Here is a 26,767-nt window from a genome sequence, read left to right as displayed (position 1 = left end):
TTTTTGAGCCATACTGTGTGTTACTATTCTGGTGATGAAAATACAATGTTGAACAGGATATTCAGTATCCATGCTCTTATAGAACTTGTAGGAGAATGATGATCACAGATAAACCATCAGCAGATTTAATGCCATCTGAGACTGCAGACATTGGTGTGTCTATTTACACACTACTCTGCTTGAAACTTTTTAAAACTCGACTTTCTTTCTGTTTCTGCATATTTCAGCTTAAGCGCCCCTTCTTTGGAGCGCGAATCCCTGGCCACACTGTTTAAAGCAGATTCCTTCCTGTTAGTTTTTATTTCACATCTTTGCTTCTTTTGTCACATTATCATAGAATGAAATAATTTATTTTACATTATGAAATCTTTTATATATATACTCACACATACAGAGAACAAGATAAAAACACCCGTAACTTACACACACCCAACCTTAATAAAATTAAACACTAGCCACATTTGTTTAAGGTCATTTCTTCTTAAGAAATGAAGCATGGTAACGGTAGGACTTTTTTGGAATTTGTCTAGCAGGTTCTCCAGTTTTTACCAGATCCCGCCCACCCTTAAAAAGAAGTAAAGCAGGACAAATACGGTTGGAGTTTCCTTTGTAATTCTCTTCAGTCTCATTTCCCTCCCAATGTTGTGGGATTAGGACATTTACATGTATTCTTCAAGATAGGTTTCTCTGTTCTTAATCCATAGTTATGTAAAAACATATAGCATAATTTTGTTTTTCATATTATATATATAAGTGGTATGTACATATTGCAAAACTTGTTACTATTTTTTATTTGCATTTTACTTTTGTTTATTTTTGCTTTAATAATGCATATTCTGTTCACAGAAAAGGTGCAAAGGGCAGAAAGCAGGGGTTTAACTTGGCTGATGAAAAATCAAGCAGGGATGACATTTCCAGTTTCATGAACGACCTAAAAGTAGGAGAAACTTAGAAGTCACAGCTGGTACCACGAAGCACGCCAAACTTCACAGCTGTCTTCTCTTAGGACCTTTGGCTAGGGTGAGAGAAGCTTTGAAGACAGTGGCCTCTAGTGGACTTGGATAAGTGGCAGATTTATTTTTATTTTTAAAATTTTTTGAATCATGGTAGCTGCATCACAAAAGCTCCAATCAAAAGGGTGGGGAAAAGAAGGCACAGATCATTGCAAATACCAGATTTTCTCTTTCTCTTTTTGTAAATATACCACCATATATAAGCTAAAGTTTCTCTTAGGGTGGCGGGGCTTGCTGGCAGGGGAAGGGACAGCTTGAACCTAAAATTGAATATGTAATCGAATCCTAATGGGGGACAAAGAGCAAGGCAGCTCTCAACCTGAAGCAAAAGAAAAGGACACTTGCTTCTGACTACATGTAGTACAAACACTAGGGGAGTCTGTGACAAAACGCGATTAAAAAAATCATAAAATTATAAAGCTTGTAAATGAATCATCTGAAATTCCATTTTATTAATGGAAAATATCATCAAAATAGTACCACTATGGGCTAAACTGCCTGAGTTTTCGTTTCGCATTGAGATCTCAGAGTAGAAAAGCCTTTAGCACAATTTTGCTCTGTGTAAGTCACAACAAGTGCCAGCCCCGGGACTAAACCCTGGGGAAGATTCTCCTCTTGGATGGAATTTGTGTTGTGCCATCAAGACTTTTGTGCTCATCTTTCAAACAGAGACATGTTGAGGCAAACGTTTCATCTTTTGGCACAAGATTATTTTGGCTGGGGCGGAAAATTTGAGTCTCAGACTCAGGATGAATAAGGTGACATTTCATTGATCACGTATTGATTTTGATTGTAGAGCTTTCTTTATGTCAGTCACTTCCATCTGCAACCGAAGCCAGATTTTCCTCTCTTCATCCAACTCAGACAATAGCTGCTTAATCTCTCGTGTCTGCTGGTCCTTCATGTTCTCGATGATGCTCCTCAGCTCGCGGACCTGTGTCCTTAGCTCCTCCACAGCCGCCTGGCTGCTGGCCGCAGGCTCCGTCTTTGCTTTTCCTTCTGTGCTGTACAGAGACCGGGAGTTGGCTCTGCGTCCATCCCAGAAAGGATGACAGGCAGGAGGGTGCCGTCGAGGACAAAGCGGCTGGCCCAGCACCACCTGCTGCCACGGTCCCCGGCTTGGGTGGCAGGGGTGCTTTGTTATCAGACACTTGGGATGTGGTAACAGTCTTGGAAGTTCTCTTTGATGCGTCCACTCCCCGTGCGCAAGTGAAATATGTTCCTCCTTATCCTCTTCGGGACTTGGGGAGTCGAAGATGTCAGGGCTCGAAAGGGATGAAGATGTGAGGGACTGGGAGGGAGGCCACCTCCCCGTAGCTTCTGGTCTGCTTGTGGTCGGATGACTGAGTTTCTCAGTAGATGACACCATGGAGTCAAAACCTTCTAGGTCGGTGTCATTGCTGCGGTCCGAGAGATCTTTGTCCAGGATGCCAGAAAGCGAACTGTCCCCAAGTCAGTCTTTGGACCGTCACCCCTGGTGTGTGTCAGCGGACCCACCGGTCGCTCTGGCCTTCTTGGGGGCAGTGCACCAGGTCTGCTGAGAGAATGGGTCTTAGGTGGCCGAGGCCTTTTTGGTCGTATGGCAGGAACGGAGGGCCTCTGTAAAGCCAGTTTTGGCTCTCTCTGGTCTTTCTTTTTCTTCTATTCTGTTGGGAAGCATTTCTGGTCTTTCAGGAGGTATCTTTTTAAGTTCATGTTTGCTCTCAGTGGTACCTGCCCCTTGTTTGATGACAGGAGCGAATGGAGGTGGTGGCTTCTTGGTCTATTTGCCTCCTTTTCTTTTCTTTCTTTCCTTCTTTTTTTTTTTTTTTTTTTTTTTTGAAAGACAGTGTCTCACCATGTTGGTCAGGCTGGTCTTGAACTCCCGACCTCAGGTGATCTGCCCGCCTTAGCCTCCAAATCCCCTCCTTTTCAAAGTCCGGTGGAAGTAACTTCACCAAGTTATCGGGCACCCGGCCTCGTCTGCCGTTCAGCTCTCCTTCCCACCAGCCAGCGTCAACGCAGTCCTTATTGATGACAGTGACTGTATCTCCTTCTTTGATTGTCAATTCACTACCATTCTGTGCCTCATATGGAAATATTCCTTTGCAGTAATCCTTGCTTTTTGTCCTGCTGGCGATTTCTGCTTTCGACGAGTCTGTAGTTGCTGTAGTTGCAGGTACCTTCTTCCCAATAGTCTCTTCTCCCATCATGCAGCCAGCCCCCTCTCTTCAGTTTCATGATTATGTTTTAAAGACTTATTAACATTGATAAAGAGGATATAATTTATTAATTTTAATGATCATCTACATGACACTCTATGAATGTAGCGAAACCTGTTACTCTGTTCCCTTAGTGCTGGATTTTAGATTCTTCATAGTTTTTTCAACATTACAAACGATAGTGCTACAAATGTGGTATGTCTACTTAAGCATATTTACAGGAGTTTCTCTAGGGTATACAGCAGAGATGGAGTTATAGGCTATATATGTAGGTATATCTTGAAATCTACCAGATATTGGAAAATTGCTTTTCAAAGTGGTACAAGGATTTCAATACCCATCTGCAGTGTGGTGGGATATTTTCAGTTTATCTTTACCATCAGTTTCCTTTGCTAGGCATTTTACTTTTTGTCAGTCTGATGGGTGAAGCTGTATCTTGCCTTAATTTTCATTATTAATGACTTTACACATCCTTTCATATATTTAGGGACCATTTGAATTATACCTTCAGTTTGATATCACAACACTATATGTGAAGGGTCTATCAGGAGCCTCTCCTTGTCCCAATTTGGAGAGCCTTGGACTCTAGATGCTGACATTTTATTTACTAAAGGCTTTAAAATGTGCTTCTAAATCTCTCAGCCGAATATTCTGGAGCCGTTAAATACCCTGAGGGGAAAGTGCCCTCAAAGCACAGAATTGCCTCTCTGGGTTGTTATGTTGCTTCTGAACTTTGGGATTCATAATTATTCACAGTCTTTGCTTTTCATTACCTCCAGTGAGTATACATGTAATCAACCATTTTTAGTTTAAATAGGAAGTTTGATCTCAATTACCTTGTATATCATTACTGGAAAGGAAAGTCCTAAGTATGTATTTTTATTTTACGTAAATAGTATTGTGACATAGACCTTGCCTGTTTCTTACTTTTTTTGATCATTGCTAGTTTTAAAACATCCTCCCATGTTTATACATATGTATCTTATTAATTGCATTTTACCGCAGTATAGCTCTCTTTGGTGATCATCTACCACATTTAGTGTTTCCACTCTCCTGACAATAAAAACAAGATTGTTATTGTCCTGCATTATCAAATACTGCTTTGATAAATATCTTCTTACATATACCCTTTGAGACAGGTAAATCCTATTGCAAGACATGTATGCAGGAGTGAGAATGCTCTTTCAGAGGCATGTAGTTCAGTGACTAAATAGTGACAAAGAACTCTCCAGAATAAGGTTACATCGCACTGCAATTCTACCAGTACTGCATGAGGGTTTTCATATCACCATATTGCCACCAATACTTGGTCTTTCCTAGCTTTTACATTTTTCTTCCAGTATTCCTTTAAATAAGCTCTCTGCTTGTTTCCTTCTTTTCTCCTTCCGAGACTCCCATAATCTGTGTATTTGTATTCTTGATGGTATTCCACAGGTCCCTTACACTTCCTTCACTGTTACTTAATCCTTTTTCTTTTTTCCTTTAATTAAACTATTTACATGACCTGTTTTCAAGTTGCTAATTTTTTCTTTTGTATGGTCCAGTCTGCTGTTGAAGATTTCCATTAAAATATTCAGTTCTATTCTTACACACTTTTTGTGTTTTTTTCTTAATGGTTTCTAATTCACTATTAAACCTCTCTTTTTGTTAATGCATTGTTTTCTAATTTTGTCTGTGTTTTCTTGCATCTCACTCAGCAGTGTGTGAGATGATGATTTTGAATTTTGAATTTTGGGGGGAAATTTGTAGACCTCCATTTGGGGTGGGGGTTAGTTACTGGAGTTTCCTGTGGAGGTATTGTGTTTGGCTGGTTCATCATTATCTGTGTAACTCTGCATTGGTGTCTATGCAACTGAAGAAGCGAACACCTTTTCCCATCTTTGTAGACTGGTTTTGCAGGTAAAGCTTCTCAGGATGCTTTTGCTGGGTTCCCAGGATGACAGGATTTCTTCCAGAATAGTGGTCAACTGGAGGCACAGCCAGGTCCCATGGTTTTGCTGGGTCAACAGTGAGGTCTGTGGTTGGCAGGCCTGTTACCTGGGGCTCCAGTAGGCTTAGATTCTGCCTGTTCCCTGGGTAAATTGGACTGCCTCCCAGACCTTGGTCAGTAGGTCTGGCACGGAGATGAGGGTCTACTTCAGAGTCCACCGATTGTGGGCTAGTTACCAGATATGTGATGTGGATGGACGTGGCTTCCTCTGAGTCCTTAGGAGGGCTCCTGCTGGGTCACCAGGTAGGTTTCTAGGCAGACAGTAGTGGTCCAGAATGCAGCTGAGAAGAATGGGTACCAAGTAACAGGGTTGCTTCAGGGCCTGTATATAGCTGAGACCAAGGTCTTCAGGCCTGCCTCTGGTTTATGAATGGGCATGTCTCCCGGAGAGGGCCTGGAGCCAGTTTACAGTGCTGTTTTAAGATCCACAGTAGGACCAAGGTCAGCCTACAATGGTAATTATGAACAGAAATCTCCCAAGAGGTCCCTGTGAAGCCAGGACTGCTCTCAGAGTGCAGCATAGAAGAGCTGGCACCAGATTTGAGGGCCATTCTAGGATTCATTGTATGGGAAAGAAAGTACTCAATGATCTCTCCCAGTTTATTTTCTTTCATTGAATGTTAGAAGTAATATGTATAGTGGAGGCCATGGTAGAAACAGCAATGACAAAAAACATAACTGTGTATGAAAGATAATAGGATAAATGTGTTCCAAATGAAGGAAAGAGAGTAGTTTTGTCTTAAAATATCTGATTTTTCAAGAATCTGAAATGGGACAGTGAAAGAGAAAATCTAAATAAATGTACAATAAGGTTTGCAGGAAAGGAAACTATTTCCTTCATTTATTTTATAACGTTGAACCTGAAAAAAAAAAAAACCAGTAAATTTTTTCCACAGCTGGCTATTTTTCTGCAATGTTTAAATGGAGATGAATTCCCATTATGTAACATTCATTATGTTACAGTTTACAATTCAGTGGCTGTTAGTATGCTCATGGTGTTGTGTAACTATCACTACTGTATAATTATTGAACATTTCCATCATCTTCAAAAAACAAAAAAACCACATACATGTTAGCGGTCACTTCCTGTTTTCAATATGTGTAAATACTAATTCATGCATTCTCTGGCAACCACTAATCTACTTTATATCTTTATGAATTTACCTATTTGGGCATTTCATATTAATAGAATCATAATATATGTGACCTATTGTGTGTGGTTTCTTTCACATAGCATGATGCTTTCAAAGTTCATCCATGTTGTAGCACATACATAGCATTTCATTCCTTGATATGAGTGAACAATGTTGAACAATGTTCATTCCAATGTATGGATGTGCCACATTTTTTTATCCATTCATCAGCTGATAGACATTGAGTTATTCTCATTTATTAGCTATTGTGAGTAATTCTGTAAATATTTGTATACAAGTTTTTGCAGGAGCGTATGCTTTCAGTTTTCTTGGGAATATATACAGGAGTGAATCTGTGGGTCATGGGTAGCTCAATGTTTAACTTTTTGCAAGACTGCCACGTCATTTTTCACAGTGACTGAAACATTTTAAATTCCCACCAGCAACGTATGAGCATTTCATTTTCTCCACATTTTTGGCAACACTTGTTTTTCTTTCTATATTTAGTTTTTAGAACGATAGCCACAGTGGACATAAAGAAGTATCTCATTGTGGTTTTAATTTGCATTTTCCTAGGGAGTAATGATTTTGAGCATATTCTCATGTGCTTACTGACCATTTATGTATCATCGATAGAGGAATGTCTGCTCAATTCCTTTGCCTGCCTTTTAATTTAGTTGTTTATCTTTTTATTGTTGAGTTGTAAGAGTTCTTTATATATTTTGGATCTTTGATCTTTATCAGACATATAATTTTCAAATACTTACTCCTGTTCTATGAGTTGTCTCTTCACACTTGATAGTGTCCTGAGACATATACAAGTTTTTGGTTTTAATAAAATACATTTTAAAACATCTTTTGGTTCATCGTGCTTCTGGTGTCATGTTTAATAAAGTATTGCCTAATCCAAGGTCACAAGGACTTATACCCATGTCTCCTTCTAGGAGTTTTATTATTTTAGCTCTTACATTTGGATTTGTAATCAATTAATTTTTTTGTATATTATGTGAGTTAGGAGTCCAACTCCAATCTTTCTTTTGCATTTGGGTATCTGGTTTTCCCATGATTTATGTTGAAAATATTATTCTTTCCCCATTAAATGTTCTTGGCATCCATTTCAAAAATAAACTGACCAAAACTGTGTGGATTTATTTATGGACTCTCAATGTTCTTCCATTGATCTGTATATCTATCCTTATGCTAGTACCATGCTGTCTTCAGATTGCTACAGCTTTTGCAGTAAATTTCAAAATTAGAAAGGAGTCCTCTAACTTTGTTTTTTTCCCCCTTTAATATTGTTGTGACTAATCCAAGACTTTATCATATCCAAATGAATTTTAGAATCAGTTTGTCTATTCTGTAAAAAAGATGGTTGCAATTCTTATAGAGTTATATGAATCGGTACATCAATTTGCGGAATATCATCATCTTACTCTGATTAAGTCTTTCAACTCATGAGCATGGAGCTATTTTGGATTTCCTTACTCTTCCTTTTATACTAGTGTCACTTTTGGCTCAATTTTAGTTGGCTTATTCATTTAAAGGCCTATAAAAGATTTACTGCCAAATATGTTTATACAAAAAATAATTTGACTTTCTTTTTGTTAAATGATATACTGGTTTTAGAGTGCTTAACAAGGGTTATGGGATTATTACTTACTTTCTCTTGCAATATGTTCAGATGGCAGTTATTTGATGTCTCACTAGAATATTTTTCTCTGTGTTGACTTTACAGTTGTGTTACCTTTTCAAATGTTAATTTGTAAATATTTCCTTGTCTTTGTTTATGTAAGTGTAACTGAGTATTATTTCTTGACCATAAAACACTATTCAGTGAAGTAACCAGTGGCAACTCTTTCTTTTGCCTTCCAAAAATGGTATGTTAAAAAAAATTTTAAGGCAGTTTTAAAATCAAGTTATTTGATGTTTTTCCAACTGAGTTGTAGGAGTTCCTTATATATTTTGAAAATTAATCCATTATCAGATATATGATTTGCAATTTTTTTCTTCTCATTACATACATTTCCCATTCATTTTGTTAGCTTTTTTCTTTGCTATGCAAAAGCTTTTTAGATTGATGTGATTCTACCTCTCTCTCTCTTTTTCTTTTTTTCACTTTTGTTTTCTGGGTTTTTGGTGTTGTGTCAAAGAAATTATTGCCAAAACCATTATCAAGAAATTTCCCCCATGTTTTCTTTTAGTATTTTTATAATTAGAGGTATTATATTTAATTTTTAATCCACTTTGAGTGGATATTTGTGCGTTGTGTAAGGTAAAGGTCCAGTTTCATTTCTTTGCATGTAGATATCCAGTTTTCCCAACACCATTTGTTGATGAGACAATCAACAAATGGTGTTGGGAAATTGTGTGTTCTTGGGACCCTTGTCAAATCAGTTGACCTCATATGTATGAGGTTATTTCTAGGGCTTTTTCCATTCCATTTGTCTATATGTCTGCCTTTATGCCAGTACCATGCTGTTTAGGTTCTGATAGCTTGGTAATATATTTTGAAATCAGGAACTGTGATACCTTCAGCTTTGTTTTCTTTCCTTAAGATCACTTTGGCTAGTCATAGTGTTTTGTGGTTCCACATACATTTTACAATTGCTATCTCTATGTCTGTACAAAATTTCATTTCTCCAAAGAATACATACAAATGGCCAACAGATATATAAAAAGATAATCAGTGTAATTAATTGTCATGGAAATGCAAGTCAAAACTACAACTATGTATCACTTCACACTTGTTAGGTAGCTATAATATACTTTAAAAAAAAAACAAAGATAGCAAATGTTAGTGAAGATGTGGAGAAATCAGAACCCCTAAGCACTGTTGGTGGAATGAAAGCAACTATGAAAAATAGTATGGAGGTTCAAAAAATTAAAAATAGAATCACCATATAATCCAGCAATTCACTGCTGATTATATATTCGAAAGTGTTGAAATCAGCATCTTGAGAAGATATCTGCACATCCATGATTGTGGCAGCATTCCTCATATTAGCCAAGAATCAGCCCAAGCATCCATCTACATGTGAATGGATTTTAAGAATGGTATACGCATACAACTGAATATTATTCAGCCTTAAAGATAAGGAAATCCTGCCATTTGGAGCAACGTTCATGAACCTGGAGGACATTATGCTAAGTGAAATAAGCCAATGGTAGAAGGACAAATACAAGAATATTCCACTTATATGACATAACAGTAGTAGTCAAACTAGGAGAAACAGAGAATGCAATGCGGCTCTTGGGGCCTTGGGAGTAGGGGAAATAAGGAATTGTTGTTCTATGATTGTAAAGTTTCAGTAATGTTAGAGAAATAAATTCTAGATATCTACTGTGTGATGTAGTGCCTGTAGCTACCAATACCATATTTTGCACTTCAAAATGTGCTTTATTGTTGTTTCACCACAACAAAAACAAAGAGACACAAGAAAGCTTTGGGAGACATTGGCTATGTCTTCTGCATTGATTAGGTGATAGTATCATAAGTGTTTTCGTATTTCCAAACTAATCAAATTGTACATAATAAATATATGCAGTTCTTCCTGTATTCAATATACCTCAGTAAAGGTGTTAAAAGATTAAATGTTAAGATGTCTTTTACTATATTTGCTAGGTACTTCATTAACATTATAACAGCTACTTGAGAAGAATGATCAAATCAGAAGAAACAGCCTTCCATAGGTTAAATTTGGATAGGTAAAATGTTATTAATGTAAATGTTTCAGAAATTGTACCCTTTATACGAAGGCACTAGAGATTCGTCAGTGCCTTCACCATGCGTAATATGTTCTTACTCTCAGAGAATGATCCTGCCAACACTTTGAAACAGCTATGTGTGGTATTCCCATAGAAAGTTTTGCTCCCTTCCATTCTTACATTATTGGTTATACTAATAAATCAATCTCATTATTAAGCAGATTTCTGCTTCTTTATGCTTGCTGAAGGTGTCTGGAAAGAACCCTAGCAGACACTTGGAACTTTGATATTTCAAAGAATGGACTCTTGAATTCAATCTTCTGAGGTGTTATTCCTTTGTCAAATTTCATATTGTACCAGTGGCTTGAGGCAGGGCTTCCAAGACTCTTTTAAGTTCAGAAGTAAATCCTTAAAAAGAATGCTTGACACAAGATCAAGCAAAAGAAGAATTACTGGGACTGAAAAAAAGAGAAAAACCTCAGAAGAAAAATTAAATTGTGATTATGTTTTTGGAAGATGGTAGGCATTATTTTAATTGTATTTTTAATGAATATGAAAAAAGTCCTTTCTCTTTCTTTTTATACAATATCTAACTTAATTTAGTAGATTTTACTTCTGTGTATTGCATTAAAAATTTTAAAATATCTGATTTGGGTGGACTCCTTCAGAATTTAGAAAAAAGAATACTTTTACTGAATCTCCTTATTTTTCATGGCATACAGTTATTTACATTATTTAATAAAAATCTGGTTTCATTTTAACTTGTATATAATTGGGTACATTGATACAATTATATTAAAGTATACCTGGTGTGTTAATATTTGAAAATACTCATTTAATCAGGCATGATAAGCCCGCTATGAGAGGACTTCAAAAAGTCCTAGCAATCCTAAATATATGTACCCAATATAGGAGCATGCAAATACATAAAGCAAGTTCTCATAGATTTATGAAGAGACATAGATTCCTACACAATAATAGTGGGATATTTCAACAGGGCATTGACAGTATTAGATCACTGAGGCAGAAAACTAACAGAGATATTCAGGACCTGAACTCAACGCTTGACCAAAGGGACCTGATAGACATCTACAGAATTCCCTACCCGCAAACAACAGAATATACATTCTTCTCCTCTGCACATAGAAACTACTCTGAAATTGTCCACATAATTGTCCACATAATTGGATAAAAGGATCATCAGCAAATTCAGAGAAACCAAAATCATACCAAACATAGTTTCAGACCACAGTGCAATAAAAATAGAAACCAATACTAAGAAAATCCCTCAAATCCATACAATTACATGGAAATTAAATAACATGCTCCGGAATGACTTTTGGGTAAACAATGAAATTAAAGCAGAAATCAAGAAATTATTTGAAATGAATGAGAACAAAGATAGAAAATAGCAGAATTTCCGAGACACATCTAGAGAAGTGTAAAGAGGGAAGTTTATAATGCTAAACACGCACATTGAAAAATTAAAAGATCTCAAAGTAACAACCTAGAATCATATCTACAGGAACTAGAAACATAAGAGTAAACAAGAGTAAACCATCCCCACAGCTAGCAGAAGAAATGAAACAACCACAATCAGAATTTGACTGAAGGAAGTTAAGATGCAAAAAAACATACAAAAGATCAATGAATTGAGGAGCTGGTTTTTGAAAGAATAGATAAGGTTGACAGAACACTAGACTAATAATGAAAAAAAGAGAGAAGATCCAAATAAGGACAATCAGAAATAAAAATGAGAGTTTACCACCAACTCCACAGAAATGCAAAAGAATCTCAGACACTACTAAGAACACCTCTCTGCAAACAAACTAGAAAACCTACCAGAAATGGATAAACTCCTGAAAACATTCAACCTCCCAAGACTGAACCAAGAAAAGACTGAATCCCTGAACAGACCTATAATGATTTCCAATATTTAATCAGTAATAAAATGTCTACCAACCAGAAAAAGCCCAAGACCGCACAGATTCACAGCCAAATTCTACCACATGTATAAAGAAGAAATGGTACCATTCCTACTGAAATTACTTCCAAAATTTGAGGAGGAAGGACTCCTCCCTAAATCATTCTATGAGGCTAGCATTATCTTGATACCAAAATCTGACAGAGACAGAACAAAAAAAGAAAACTGTAGGCTAATACACTGAATGTACATAGATGCAAAAATCCTCAACAGAATATTAGCAAACTGAATCCAGCAGCACATCAAAACGTTAATTCATTGTTGGATGTATGGATTGTGAAGATTTTCTCTCACTCTGTGGGTTGTCTGTTTACTCTGTTAACTGTTCCTTTTGCCATGTAAAAGTTCTTTAGTTTAATTAAGGCCCATCTATTTATCTTTTTAAAAAATTATTATTATTGCATTTGCTTTTGAGTTCTTGGTAATGAAATATTTGCCTAAGTCATTGTCTAGAATGGGTTTTCCAACGTTATCTTCTAGAAGTTTTATGGTTTTGGGTCTTAGATTTAAGTCCTTGATCCACCTTGAGTTGATTTTTGCATAAGGTGAGGATTTTTGCATAAGGTGAGGATTTTTGCATAAGGTGAGGATCCAGTTTCATTCTCCCACATCTGGCTTCCTGATTATCCCAGCACTATTTGTTAAATAGAATGTCCTTTCCCCATTTTATGTTTTTATTTGCTTTGTCAAAGATCTCTTGACTGTAAATATTTGGGTTTATTTCTGGGTTCCCTATTCTGTTTCATTAGTCTATATGCCTATTTTTATACCAGTACCATGTTGTTTTCATAACTATGGCCTTATAATATAGTTTGAAATCACATACTGCGATGCCTCCAGATTGTTTTTTGTTTTGTTTTGTTTTGTTTTGTTTTGTTTTGTTTTGTTTTGTTTTGTTTTGTTTTTGCTTAGTCTTTCTTTGGCTATGTGGGATCTTTTTATGTTCCATATGAATTTTAGGACTTTTTCTCTATCTCTGTGAAGAATGATGATGATATTTTGATAACAGCACAATTTGCAATTGCAAAAATATGGAATCAGCCCAAATGTCCATCAATCAATGAGTGGATAAAGAAACTGGCATATACATATATGACAGAATGCTATTCAGCTGTAAAAAGGAATGAATTAATGGCATTCACAGCAACCTGGATGGAACTGGAGACTATTATTCCAAATGAAGTAACTCGGGAATGGAAAACCAAACTTTGTATATTCTCACCCAAAAGCAGGAGCTAAGCTATGAGGATGCAGAGGCCTTAGAATGATACAATGAACCTTTGATTTGTGAGGAAAGGGTGGCAAGGGGGTGAGGGATAAAAGACTACAAATTGGGCTCAGTGTATACTGCTTGTGAGGCTGGAAAATAGGGTCTGGAGGCAGGGAACATAGGGCTGATTCGTACTTCAGCTATAACAGAAAATATCCTCTCCACAGGGCGTAGGCCAAGTCAATGACTTTGTAACTTTATTCCATCCTTTTCATTTACTTAGGGCATACCCCAAGTGGAGGGTATTTAAACTACCAAAAATTCTGTAACGGGGCCTTTGAGCCCCTATAATCAGGCCCACTCTAACACTATGGAGTGTACTTTCATTTTCAATAAACGCTTCATTCCTTCCTTGCTTTGTTAGTGCATTTTGTCTAATTCTCTGTTCAAGATGCCAAGAACTTGGACACCCTCTCCCATTAACACTTGTGTGATGGGCGTACCAAAATCTCACAAATCACCACTAAAGAACTTACTCATCTAACCAAATACCACTTGTTCACCAAAAACTGATAGAAATAATTTTAAAAATATATTAAATAAACCTATTCCAAAAAGAAAAGCTAATCCACCATTATCAAGTGGGCTTTATTCATGGTTTGACACATATGAATCAATAAATGTGATTCACCACATAAACAGAACTCAGAACTAAAAACAAAAACCACATGATCACCTCAATAGATGCAGAAAAGGCTTTCAATAAAATTCAAAATACTTTCATGTTAAAATGCACAAAAATCTAGGCATTAAAGGAACATCCTTCAAAATAATAAAAGCCATCTATAAAAACTTCAGAGCCAAAATTATACTGAATGGGCAAAAGCTGGTAGCATTCCTCTTGAAAACTAGGATAAGACAAAGATAAGATGTCTTCTCTTACCACTCCTATTCAACATAGTACTGGAATTCCTAGCCAGCACAACCAGGCAAGAGAAAGAAATAAAAGGCATCCAAATAGAAAGAGAGGAAGTTAAACTCTCCCTGTGTGCAAATGATATGATTCTATGTTTAGAAAACCTGGTCTCCCTGCCCAAAACCTCCTGATCTGATAAACAACTTTAGTGAAGCTTCAGGCTACAAAACCAATGTATAAAAATCAGCTGGATTCCTATATACCAGCAACATCCAAGCTGAGAACTGATCAAGAAAACAATCTCATTCCCAGTTGCCACAAAAAGAATAAAAGACCTAGCAATGTAGCTAACAAAGGAGGTAAAATATTTCTACACTAGAATTACAAAACACTGCTTGAAGAAATCACAGATGACATAAATAAGTAGAAAGGCATTCTATGCTCATGAAGAGGAAGAAGTAATATTGTTAAAATGGCCATACCGCCAAAAGTAATTTACAGATTCAATGCTCTTTTTATCAACCTACCAATGATATTCTTTGTAGAACTAGAAAAATCTATTTTAATATGGAACCAAAAAATAGCCAAGGCAATTCTAAGCAAAACGAACAGAGCAGGAGACATCATATTACTGAATTTCAAACTACACTACAGGGCTACATTAACCAAAATGGCATGGTACTGGTACAAAAACAGACTTACAGACCAATAGAACAAAATGGAGAGCCCAGAAATAACGCCACACACATACAACCATCTAATCTTTAACAAAATTGACAAAAGCAAGCAACGGGGAAAGGACTCTATTCAATAAATGGTGTTGGACACGAAATGTTCATGGCAGCACAGTTTACAATAGCAAAGACCTGGAACCAACCCAAATGCCCATCGATGATAGACTGGACAGGGAAAATGTGGCACATATACATCATGGAATGTTATGCAGCCATCAAAAACGATGAGTTCGTGTCCTTTGTAGGGCCATGGATGAACCTGGAAACCATCATTCCCAGTAAACTGACACAAGAGCAGAAAATCAAACACCGCATGTTCTTACTCATAGGCGGGTGTTGACAATGAGAACACATGGACACAGGGAGGGGAGCACTACACACTGGGATCTGTTGGGGAAAATAAGGGAGGGACAGCTGGGGGTGGAGAGTTGAGGAGAGATAGCATGGGGAGAAATGCCAGATACAGGTGAAGGGGAGGAAGGCAGCAAGTCACACTACCATGTGTGTACCTATGGAACAATCTTGAATGTTCTTCACATGTACCCCAAAACCTAAAATGCAATAAAAAATAAAAAAATAAATGGTGCTGGAATAACTGGCTAGCCATATGCAGAAGTTTGAAACTGGATCTCTTCCTTACACCATATGTCAAAAGCAACTCAAGATGGATTAAAGACCTAAATGTAAAACCAAAAACTATAAAACCCTGAAAGATAACCTAGTAAATACCTTTCTGAACATAGGCTTTTGAAAAGATTTCATGATGGAGATGCCAAAAGAAATTGCAACAAAATTGACAAGTGGGACCTAATTAGATGAATGAGCATCTGCACAGCAAAAGAAACTATCAACAGAGTAAACAGACAACCCACAGAATGGGAGAAAATATTTGCAAACTATGCATCTGGTAACAGTCTAATATCCAGCGTCTCTGAGGAACTTCCTTGACAAATTAACAAGCAAGAAGCAAAACACACCATAAAAATGTGAGCAAACAACAGGAACAGACACTTTTCAAAAGAAAACATATATGTGGCCGAAAAGCATATGAAAAAATACTCAGTATCACTAATCATTAGAGAAATGCAAATCAAAACCACATTGAAATCCCATCTCACACCAGTCAGAATGGCTATCAGATGGTGGCAATGTTGTGGAGAAAAAGGAATGCTTATACACTCTGGTGGGTATGTAAATTAGTTCAGCTATTGTGGAGAGCAGTTTGGTGATTTCTCAAAGATCTTAAAATGGAATTACTATCTGATCCAGAAATCCCATTATTGAGTATATACCCAAAGGCATATAAATCATTTACCATAAAGACACATACATGCAGTTCATTTCAGCACTATTTACAATAGTTAAGACATGGAATCAGTCTAAATGACTGTCAATGGTAGACTGGATAAAGAAAACGTGGGACATATACACTGTGGAATACTATACAGCCTTAAGAAAGAAGGTGATCCTGTCCTTTGCAGCAAATTGATGGAGCTGGAGACCACCATCCTAAGCAAACTAATGCAGGAACAGAAAACCAAATACTGTATGTTCTCACTTTTTGTGGTAGCTAAACATTGAGTACACCTGGACATGAAGAAGGGAACAACAGACACCAGGGCCTCCTTGAGGGTAGAGAACAGAACAGTGAGGATTGAAACACTTCCTATTGGGTACCATGCTTTTTACATGGGTGATAAAATAATTATACCTGAAGCCCTCACGGCACTCAATTTACCTATATGACAAATCTGTGCATGTACCTCTGAACCTAAAATATAAGTTAAAAAAGAACAATCTTTGGTTAGGGGAGACTCTGAAAAAAATTATCAGAAACTCGAAAATAAGGTAAAATGATGGTTGCACATTCTTTCAACACTATCTTGGAGTGAGGGTAATTTAAGTATTATCTAGGGTAATATCCTTAGTTCATCTCACTGTTTATCATAAAGATTCCAAACTTACTAAAATTACTGGTTGACTTTTATCAAGTACTGATATAAATAATTTCTGTCCGATGGAACAGAAACCTAAGATTTTTACCATATTTTATGTTAACCAGTTTTATACCTAACATGTGACCCTTATCCTAACACACTTTTGTTTGTTTGTTTAATTGTATGTAAATATCTTAGCTTTCTATACACTCTTTGAGTTGGTAATAACACCCTAGTGGTTATTTCTTTGATGTGTGTTCTTTTTAGATTTGCTTAAGAATCATGGTTTTATCTTTTTAAAATTACGTTTTTATCTAAAATTTGTCAAAACAGAAAGTTACCCTGGTTGGCTAGGTGCAGTGGCTGTAATCCCAGCACTTTGGGAGGCCAAGGTCGGTGGATCACCTGAGGTCAAGAGTTCAAGACCAGCCTGGCCAACATGGTGAAATCCCATCTCTACTAAAAATGCAGAACTAGCTAAGGGTTGTGGTATGTGCCTGTATTCCCAGTTATTCAGGGCACTGAGGCAGGAGAATTGCTTGAACCCGGGAGGTGGAAGTTGCAGTCAGCCGAGATTGCGATCATTGCACTCCAGCCTGGGCAACAAGAGTGAAAGTTCATCTCAAAAAAAAAAAAAAAAAGAAAAAAAAAGTTACCACAGTTCATAATACTTATCTCTGAGCCCAGTATGAATTATAAAATATTTTATAGGAAAGCGCTCTTTAACTTACACACTTTGATAAAGGCATTCCCTTTTATTTTTAATAATTTGGTTTTTTATGCCTGCTACAAAAAGGCAATTTAATTTTGCATTAAGCTGCTCAGTAATCTGGAAAGAGTATTTTGGGACAAGTGTTATTCAAGTGTACTGATGATGAAAGTCTTTTGTTAATACATTAACAGACTTTGAGTAATCAGAGATCATTTACTGGACATGACAAGTTTCATCCTGTCTAATTAAGTACACATTAAATCTTGGCACAGATTTTCTTAGGCAAAACTTTGCTCAACAACAACTTGAATCCACATAGAACCCTCGCCTTTAGTATCTTGAATATTCTTTGTTATTGCATTAATTCACATTCCTAAATTTTACAAGGCACCTGAGACTAAGTGAAATGCATAAAGATATTTCTCATATTATTGCTGTTTAAGTGACTTTTTATGTTTTAAAAATTCTTGGCCAGGCATGGTGGCTGAGACGTGTAATCCCGGCACTTTGGGAGGCCAAGGCGGGCAGATCACAAGGTCAAGAGATCGAGACCATTCTGGCCAACACGGTGAAACCCCATTTCTATTGAAAATACAAAAAATTACCCAAGTGTGATGGTGCGTGCCTGTAGTCCCAGGACTCTGGAGGCTGAGGCAGGAGAATTGCTTGAAACCCGAAAATGGAAGTTGCAGTGAGCCAGGATCCTGCCACAGCACTCTAGCCTGGGGATGGAGCAGACTCAGTCTCAAAAAAAAAAAAAAAAAAAAAAGATTCCTAAGAAAGGTCTTCAGCAATGCTTCTACTTTGCATTAAATAACAATCAAACATCCCTTTGGGGGTATGTGAGACAGATTAATAAATCAGCCCTTCACTCAGACATTCACGCATAGATTTGCTTTTTTATTACAAATCACCCTTTAGTTTTCCTTGTTACCACAGAAATAAACAAGAAAGTGGTTCCTGGAGAACTTTAAGAACACAGAGATTTGTCTTTGTGAGATAAGCTCTAAGCGTAACAGAGGGCTAGAAATGGAAAACTGAACCTCACATCTCAGATTTTCTTATTTATATATATTTTAAAATAGACATGAGTTCTCATTGTGTTGCCCTGGTTGGTCTCCAGCTCCTGGGCTTGAGCAATCCTCTTCCCTCGGCCTCTTGAATAGCTGGGACTGTAACTGTGAGCCACTGCACTGGGCCAGATTTTCATATTTTTTGGCTTGTTTTAAATGACAGAAGACATTTTCATTGTGAAATTAAACTCTGTGGAAATACGTAAAACATGTGTTCTTCCTCCACTCAACCATTTGGATCTGCTTAAAAGACAATAAAAAATTTGCTAAGTAAACTTGGCCAACGAATGAAAAGATACTATTTTAATTGGAGGTTATAATAGTTGTTTAGGACTGCCGTAAGAATACTGCAAAGTGGGCGGCTTACCACAACATAAATTCACTCTCTCTTGGTTCTGGAGGGTCGCAGTGCAAAGTCAAGGTATTGGTAGGATCCTGATCCCACTGAGCGCTCTGAGAGAGAACCTGCTCCTTGCCTTTCTTGTAGCTTCTGCTGCCGTCAGCAGTCCTTGGTGTTCCTGTGTTTGTCTCCGTCATCACACAGAGTTTTCCTTGTGTGTCTGTCTGCATCACCTTTCCTCTGTACACAAATCCTTTCTTCTGATAGGATACCAGTCTTACAGGGTGAAGGACCCACACTACTCCAGTATGACTTTATCTTAACTCACATCTCAATTACATCTGCACGGACGCCATTTCCAAGTAAAGTCACATTCGCACGTACCAGGGGTTAGGACTTCAACATACATTTTTGGGGGACACAACTGAAACTATAACAAAGATCATTTTTATTTACCTTTCTGATAATTGTTAACAGTTTCTTTTGCAAGATAGTGGCCATGATTTCCCATTTAGAGCTCGCTGAATATGAAATGTACTTTTAAACAAGTTTTGCTCAAAGTCCCAATAAATAACCAAATGTTTTTCCTTCTCATTAGTTTGACTTTGGAAAAATATCAAAATCTTATTCCTTAAGGTGTCTGTGAAACATTAAACAATTCAAACCAGGTTTGGGTCAAAATGATTTTTCTAGCTCATTTTTCCTACTAGCGTGGGCTTAAGTAACCTTAGTGTTACTCCATTTCTCCTCTAACTTTCTACCTACAGAAGTTGGCTCACTCAGGCACTGACACGCTCAATCACTCCTTTGTTTTAATGAGTGCCCACAACTTCCCAGCACTGTGTTCGGTGAACAGGCTGCACAGATATGATTAAGATATCGGTTTGGCTTTCAAAGAGATATGAGTATGTGGATGAGAGTAAAATAAATCATTTTCAAAGTGTAGAATTGTGTAAATGTGGAATAGAAATATGTCTCCTAAATCATTTCATTAAGCCTGAAGAAGAGAGCTCAGCTCTGCACAAGTGGGTTGTGAACCTGGGATTCAGGAAAAACTTGCTTGCTTCTTCTTGCCATTGGCTGGAAGATGACTATCCATGAGGCAAATCGGAACTATTCTCTTGCTTAAAACCTTTCAATGACATTGATCAGCAAATGAGAAATACTGTTCTAGTTTTTCACTACCTTGTGAAAAATCTTTTGTCTCATGTATACATTTTAAATTTTTTCAAAGTATCCTACAATATATGTCCATGAAGCTAATCTTTAACTACGTAGTTGAGTCCAAAGTTAGAAATTAAGTCAGAATTAGAATTTGCTTCATGTAAATTGAGTAAATAAATATAAAATGAGTCTGAATAGGGAAGATTAAATGCAAAAAAATTGACACTCAGGACAATTATAAATTCATTCATATATTCAATCAAATTCCAAACAAGACATAATTGACTATGGGGATAATGAACTTAAAAGATTCTAGAGTTTTAACTTGAACAAATAATGATCTTAGTAATTCTGTTACTCCATTCTTGCATCACTATAAAGAAATACCTGAGATTGGGTGATTTATCAAGAAAGGAAGTTTCATTGGCTCACAGTTCTGCAGGCTGTACAGGAAGCATGATGCTGGCCTCTGCTAGGATCCTCAAGAGGAGAGGCCTCAGGAAACTTACAATCACGGCAGAAGGTTAAAAGGGAGCCAGGCTTCTAACACGGCGAGAGCCTGATGAGCAAGGTGTGGGGGAGGTGCTACACACTTTTAGATAACCAGAACTTGCAGAACTCTATCATGAGGACAACAGCAAGGGGATGGTGCTAAACCATTAACAAAGGATTCACCTCCATGATCTAATCACCTCCCACCAGACCCCACCTCCAATTCTGGGGATTACAATTCAACATGAGGTTTGGTAGGGACACAAATCAGTAATACAAGAAAAAGTGAAAACAGAGAAATGAAGAAATGAAAAGACATCGGCCATAGCAGTTATTAAAACATTTTATTAAGCTACAGTAATTCAAATATTTTAATCCTTATGAAAGAATAGACCAGGTACTCAATGGACTAGAATAGACCATTCAGAAACTAGCCTTAGTATACATGATCACTTATTATGTGATAAAGGAGGCATGGTTTATTTTATTTATTTATTTATTTATTTATTTACTTATTTTTGAGACAGAGTCTCACTATGTTGCCAGGCGCCAGGTTGCAGTGCAGTGGCGCGATCTCAGCTCACTGCAACCTCCACCTGTCTGCTTCAAGCAATTCTCCTGCCTCAGCCTCCTGACTAGCTGGGACTACAGTCACACACCACCACACCCAGCTAATTTTTGAATTTTTAGTAGAGACGGGGTTTTACCATGTTGGCGAGGATAGTCTCTATCTCTTGACCTCGTGATCCGCCTGCCTCAGCCTCCCAAAGTGCTGGGATTACAGGCGTAATCCAGTGTGAACCTCATTTCTATCATCAATTTCTTATAGCTGCCTTATTTCTCAGGTGCAACAAGGTCATATGCTTGGGGAATGTTTATTACTGGAACAAACTAACCTTCCAGCTTGTTATTTTGTTCACTTTCCTATAGAAAGGCTAATCCTGTTTTTTCTTCAAATAGAATCTAGAGCTAAATATATTATTCTTTATAAATAAAAATAAATGAACTGTACATGTACCTCCTGAATCTAAAATAAAAGTTGATTAAAAAGAGCATATGTAGCTCTGTCTAAGATGGTTATTCAACTGATGAAGGGAAGAATAAAAAGTAATTGAATACACCAAATATGGCTCTTACACGGAAATTATGGTCACATCTCTTCCATTGGCAGTGAGACTAAAACAAGAGGAATGGATATTTGCTAATCAAGATGATTTCAGGGATGATTTTTTGTTTGTTTCAACATTGAATGAGTAGGAGACATAAACAATAAGCAAGAAGATAAGGTGAAGTATGTGGTTTAGACAATGGGAGTCAAGAATGAAAAGACAATTGACTTTAGATGGGCTGGAAAAGGCTTCACCAAAGCAGAGCCTAGGGTGATCACCAATGCATGGGGAGCAGAGGAGAATGGGGAGGCAGTCCCAGGAGAGGACCACACGGAAATACACACAAAGGTGGAAGGGAGATTCATGGGGGTAATAAAAATTTATTCTCTAGGATTTTTTTTCTGGTAAGGAAATATCTTGAATGACTCCTTTGTTTTCAACTAGAACATTACTCCTTGCCTTCCCAGCCAATGAATCTGCTGTATTAAAATGTTTACTTTTTTTTGTTTTTTAACACTTTTTACTGCCATCCTAATTTTTTATTAAAAAGTAAACTTAGGAGACATTCAAGCATGCAGAGAAAAATTTCTCTAGGCCTGATGACAGTAGAAAAGAATTTTCAAAGTTAGGCCCTTTTCAGCTTTTCCTCATTTCCAGGTATACTTGAAACACACTAAGAGACTATGCAGTAGTAGAGTATCTGCCAAAAGTTGAATTACTCTCTTTTGTTCAATATTACAAAAACCACTTCAACTTCCATATGAAGATATGAGAGAGACCGTTAATATCCACATGGGCCTTCCCATTTCTCAGCCTGCTTTGCATTTAAAGCAGGAACATGGGCAGAAGTGAGGAACACCATTCCTGGTCCTGGCTGTAAGAGTCACATGCAACCTCCTTCCCCATCGGTATGACCCTGAAAACCACATTGGTGATGGCAGAGTCACCAGAGGAAAGCAACTGGTTCTCTGATTCACTGTTTGCTAGGGAGCTGTTCTGGAGAGTGTCTGAACTTACAAGTAGATTTTCTATGAGCAAAAATCAAACTATTATGTGCTAACCCACTGAGATGTAAGAGTTTGTCTGTTACTGCAATTTAATCTAATTCTGTCTAATTCAGGTATTGAATCCACCATAGATAAGGAAGATTTAAAATGCCAAGACTATTAAAGGCAAAAACAAAAAGGTATTTGATACTGATGTCAAAGAGAAAATAACAATAATTGCTTAAAATCCTATATTTGAGGAAAAAATATTATTTGAAGTTAACTTACCAAGAAATTGCTGCAGTCTCAAGATGCAATACTTAGAAAAATAGCGAGCCTGGTCGGGTGCCGGACAAGGCATCCCTTTTTTCTTCAGCCGGGGAACTACAATTCCCAAGAGCGCACTCGGCGCAGCGACCCCGCCTCCTGCTGTGGCACGGCCCCGCCCCCGCCCTCAGTCCCCGGCTTCCGGCTAGTCCCCTCCCCTTCCTGAGAGCGCGTTTCAGTGACCCGGAGGCGGCGTGGGGCGGCCGGACGGTCTGGGGGCGCCGCCGCCTCCAGCAGCGGCAGCAGCGCCAGCCGAGCGGCGCGGTCGAAGGGGTCCCCGGCCCTCGGGGGCGCACCGCAAAGCCGCCCCACACCCCTCCCTGCGTCCGCGGCTCCTCGGCGCTCGGCTCTGCGGTCACCTTCCCTCCCTGGGCTCGGCCTGCGGCCGCGGAGCGCCGGGCTGTCTGCTCGCGCTCCCCGCGCGCGGCGCTTCACCCTTTCGCCTCGGGTGGCGGGGGCGGCGCTGGGATCCCGGCCTCCAGCAACTGCCCGGAAATAATGCAAAAGGTGTCCCAGAGCTCCTGACCAGTGAACGCAGATTTGAGAAAGACAGCCAAGCTCGTGTTTTCTCCTGATCAAGAAAATCATCCATCTAAAGCACCAGTAAACCGTGGGGAACTCATTGTCTTAGGGTATAAAGGGTCTCTCCCAAATGGCCATAGAGGAAGGAGGAAAAGTAGGTTTGCTTTGTTTAAAAGACCTAAGGCAAATGGGGTGACGCCCAGCACTGTGCATATTGCTTCTAGGCACCAGCATAGCATATCATACACTTCATCTCGGCCCGGACTCTGGTGGTTGAATATACTCATGACAACAACACTGGTACGTTTCAGATTGGCCGGTCAACTGAAAGCCCCATTGATTTTGTAGTAACTCACAGTTCCTGGAAGTCAAAGTAATTCTGATACACAGTCAGTACAAAGCACTCTATCAAGATTTGCCTGTAGAATGATATGTGAACAGAATCCTCCCTTTACAGCACGGATTTATGCTGCAGGATTTGACTCATCAAAAAACATCTTTCTTGGGGAAAAGGCTGCCAAATGGAAGACATCAGATGGGCAGATGGATGGCTTGACCACTAATGGCGTTCTTATAATGCATCCACACAGTGGGTTCACAGAAGACTCCAAGCCTGTACTATGGAGAGAGATATCAGTGTGTGGAAATGTATTTAGCCTGCATGAAACCAGAACAGCTCAGCAGAGAGGAAAAACGGTGGAAATGGAAACCAATCAGTTACCAGATGGCTCGTTAATCGACCTTTGTGGTGCAGCGTTGCTATGGAGTACTGCAGAAGGCCTTTCCCACGTTCCTACAGCGAAGCGTTTAGAAGCTTTAAGACAGGAAATCAATGCAGCACGATCTCGTGCCCTGTAGGGTTCAACACCCTAGCATTTCCTAGTATGAAAAGGAAAGATGTAGATGAAAAACAACCAGGGGTGTATCTAAACTGCCATGTACATGGCTATCATAACTGGGGAAACAAAGAAGAACGTGATGGAAAAGATCGTGAATGTCCTATGTGTGGGTCTGTCGGTCCCTATGTTCCTCTGTGGTGTGGATGTGAAGCTGGATTTTATGTGGACGCCGGCCCTCCAACCCATGCGTTTAGCCTGTGTGGGTTCAGAAAAGACAACTGCCTATTGGTCCTAGATCCCTCTTCCTCATGGTACTCATACTTTTCATGCAACCTGTCCCTTTTGTGCACATCAGTTGGCCACTGAACAAGGCAACATCAGACTTATTTTTCAAGGACCTCTAGACTAACAGACTATTGTCCTCCAAGACTACATTATAAATTTATAAGCTAAGTGAGTTGGGTTTTCAAACCTGTCCACATCACAGTTTTTCTGCTCTGGTCATTTGCATTAAGATGACGAATTTTTTTAAACATTTATAATGAATAGAAGCAATTTCTGAGCAAAAATCTGGGAAACTCAAGCAAAGGAATTTCTGAAGGCACCAGTCTTCTGAATTCTGAGTTTTGAGAGTATATTTTGAGGAGAAAAAGACATAGTCTAATTTGATGCCTCCATTTTAGTGTTTTTGAATCACCCATCCTCAGTGCTGAAATTGTTTTGTGTAACTGAGAGTACTGTTGGTTCAAACTATGTTAGTTTACAGTTTGTTGCAAACATTGTAAAATACAGCAACATGTATGTTAACTTTTTTCTATTTATCTTTATTATAGAAAATACCTTAGAATGTTCTTGATAGAGTAGCATGGTAACGATGGTGGCACACCCTTGGTGTGAATGGTAGCTTAGTGAGCACCTAGCTTAAGGATTTGCAAAGTTAGGAAGAAGGACCAGAGAGCCTCCTTCCCCACCCCAGTCTAAATAATTTGGTAAATTAGAATATTTTGTAATTTGTAAGACCAAATTCATATTAATTACCATGTATGAAAGGTGTTTGTTTTTAATCACATTGAAGATACCTAGGAAAGACTTTTTCTTAATGTTTCTCTCAAGCGTAGTACTATAACAAAAACTTAATGCTAAGAAACATTTTATATGCTCCTTTGAATATGCAATTTAATCTAGATTATCTATTTTTCTCCCATGATAACTAATCTGTTTGTAGTATCAGCAACATTTGGCAAGTTTATTTTTTGGATGTAAACTGTGGTTCATCTGTTCACTGTTCCTAGAAAAAAGTCCTTCCCATAAGAAAAAGTATAAATTAGCAAGAAAGGAGAGTGACATGATTTGCTTTTAGAAAAAGAAATGCTTAAGTAATTTTTCTGTATTTGGCTTTATTCAGGCATTAGGAAATCTAGAGATCTGAAGGGTTGAATGACAATAGGGCCCCCTTTTAGCAGACCAGCCTTAACTCTGGGTTTGAATCCTAAGGGATTGCCACAGTGAGATTGAAGCAAATGTTTGCTTGGCAGATGCAGCTGAGCACCAATGATTGCAGTGTGGAGTGACCACCGCATGGTCTGTTTGTTCTCTAATTCCAGTATGTCCTTTCCTTCTGGAAGAAAAACAAGTTTCTTCTCTCCCCTCCTTCCCACCCTTTTTTCAAAGGCACCACAAGTATAGACAGTTGCACTACATCAAATCATTTTTTGACACTTGTAGAAACCAGTACACTTAGATTAGACAGTCTTTTTTTAAAATATTTTGATTTGTTTTCCTTTAGTTTGAAAAGTTGTTTAATACTTAATTGACTGTAGCAAAGTTTTACATATGGTAGCATAGCTTTACTTTATCCTATTACAACACTGTTCTGAATTTTCTTTTTGTTTTTAAAAAAACAAAACTTGTTGCTTAGAAGTCATGAACTATTTTATTTTACTTCAACTGTTGAAATTTCCTTGTTTTTAAAAATGATCATTTGGGTTCACTCAGGAAATGCATGTCAGGAAAGATGTATTATAAGTTTATTTGTTGTGATGTATCAGTAACTGCTGTTACCCCCTTTTCAAAGAAATGTAATTGATTTTAATCCACTCACCCCAGGAGCACTCATCCCCGGAGCACTCACCCTAGGAGCACTCACCCCAGGAGCACTCACCCTAGGAGCACTCACCCCAGGAACACTCACACCTGGAGCACTCACCCCAGGAGCACTCATCCCTGGAGCACTCACCCCAGGAGCACTCATCCCTGGAGCACTCACCCCAGGAGCACTCACCCCTGGAGCACTCATCCCCAGAGCACTCACCCCAGGAGCACTAACCCCAGGAGCACTCATCCCAGGAGCACTCATCCCCAGAGCACTCACCCCAGGAGC

The 26,767-nt window shown here is 38.3% G+C and overlaps 2 pseudogenes; one reads left to right on the top strand and one right to left on the bottom strand.

Annotated features, from left to right (window-relative positions):
* Positions 1 to 1,470: 1,470 nt before the first annotated feature.
* Positions 1,471 to 3,708, bottom strand: LOC101030299 (SH3 domain-containing kinase-binding protein 1-like; annotated as a pseudogene).
* Positions 3,709 to 23,678: 19,970 nt separating this feature from the next.
* Positions 23,679 to 26,439, top strand: LOC101038321 (E3 ubiquitin-protein ligase pellino homolog 1 pseudogene; annotated as a pseudogene).
* Positions 26,440 to 26,767: the final 328 nt, after the last annotated feature.

Source organism: Saimiri boliviensis, chromosome 7, assembly GCF_048565385.1.
Source record: "Saimiri boliviensis isolate mSaiBol1 chromosome 7, mSaiBol1.pri, whole genome shotgun sequence".
NCBI classification, from domain to species: Eukaryota; Metazoa; Chordata; class Mammalia; order Primates; family Cebidae; genus Saimiri; species Saimiri boliviensis.
This window is presented reverse-complemented; position numbering and strand designations above follow the sequence as displayed.